The sequence below is a fragment of the Charadrius vociferus genome, unplaced genomic scaffold, assembly GCF_000708025.1.
Source record: "Charadrius vociferus isolate BGI_N301 unplaced genomic scaffold, ASM70802v2 scaffold507, whole genome shotgun sequence".
Lineage (NCBI taxonomy): Eukaryota > Metazoa > Chordata > Aves > Charadriiformes > Charadriidae > Charadrius > Charadrius vociferus.
The window spans coordinates 329,189-330,582 of record NW_009649235.1 but is presented as its reverse complement, the minus strand read 5'-3'; positions in this window follow the sequence as shown (position 1 = coordinate 330,582).

Genomic DNA, 1,394 nt, shown 5'->3' with positions numbered 1-1,394 from the left:
GGTCTCCCTTCAGGGGGTGCCTCAGGCCTCGCCTCAGGCCTCCCTTCTGTGCTGTGGCCCTGCTACTGGGCCCCAGGCAATGGGATGTTTCTCACCTGCCACAGCGTTACCCTTGCTGTGGTGGGAAGCATGTGCTGGCCGGTTGCTGGCCTGTCACAAAGAAAAGAAAAAAAAATAAAAAGCGTATCCACCCAAAGGCATAGTCCAAAGTGATGAAAAGAAGTGAGCTGTGCAATGTAAAGTTGTAGAATTGCCTTAAAACGCCAAAGGCTTTGCCCTGCCCTCAGAGGAGAAGCTCCTCTGGTTTACTCGTTGGTTCAGTCACAGCTGGAACTCCCAAAACGTTCTCTTTTGCTACAGGTGCTGGAAGTTTGCTGTCTCTAAATGAACATAAAACCACCATGATTTTTACAGACAGTCCAGGAGGTTGAATGTTGAGAAACGTGGTGGGGCTGTGTCAGTTGTGCTCTGGCACCCCGGGTAGGCATCGCTTGGCTGTGTGTTTCTTCTGGTCTTCTCGAGGAGCTTTGCAGTCAGCTATTAGCAGTTCCAGCACCGGCCCCGCTGCTGCTGACTGCCGAAAAGGAAGTTACCTCACCAGGCTAGGGTTGTTCGTGCCTTTCCTATATGTTCCCAAAATAATGCTTCGCAGCTACTTCTCCTTGCCAAGATTTTTGATGTGAATTTTGTCAGATTTGACTCTGTCATCGCTCCTATGAAAATATGTGTGTTGTGAGTGACAGTGCAAGCTGACCTCGCTGCAGTGCTAGCTGGATTCCTGGTTAGGTTGACGCTCGGGCAGACATAGTTTGGAGACACAGATCCCAAGCAGGACCAAGAAGGAAACCAGCCACTTCATTCTGGGGACTGAAAGATGGGAAAGACATTCGTGTGCTGGATAAAAAAAAAACATTGCTCGTTGTTTGTGTTTTTCTCATGTGTTCAGAAAGGCGAGACCAGTGTTGGCACACCTGAATTTATCATCAGGTGCTCCTCCCTCCTGGCAAGAACCTGAATTTCAGGATGAGAAGCTGAGTACGAGACCAGAAAGGGGAGGCTTCTCACCTGCAGCAGCAGGTATCTTGCTGTGAAGGAGGAAGACGCTGGGAACCAGGTGGCCATAGGGGTCCTAGTTCTCAGAAGAAACTGCAGCCTGGATGTAGAGAAGTTGCCTTAAATTACATCTAGGAAAAATCCCAGAGTAGTGCCAGGAGAAGGAGGAAAGCATTTGGAGGTTCTCAGCTGCAGCACCCCATGATGTGATCCTTGGTAAATAACGGTGGTGACCTCCCTCAGTGTCAGGGGTCCCTGAAGAAACTAGCTATACTAGTCACTCCAATTTTAGCTGTCAGAGAAACAATGGTTATGGTTTTAACTGTTTGGAAAATGATTTT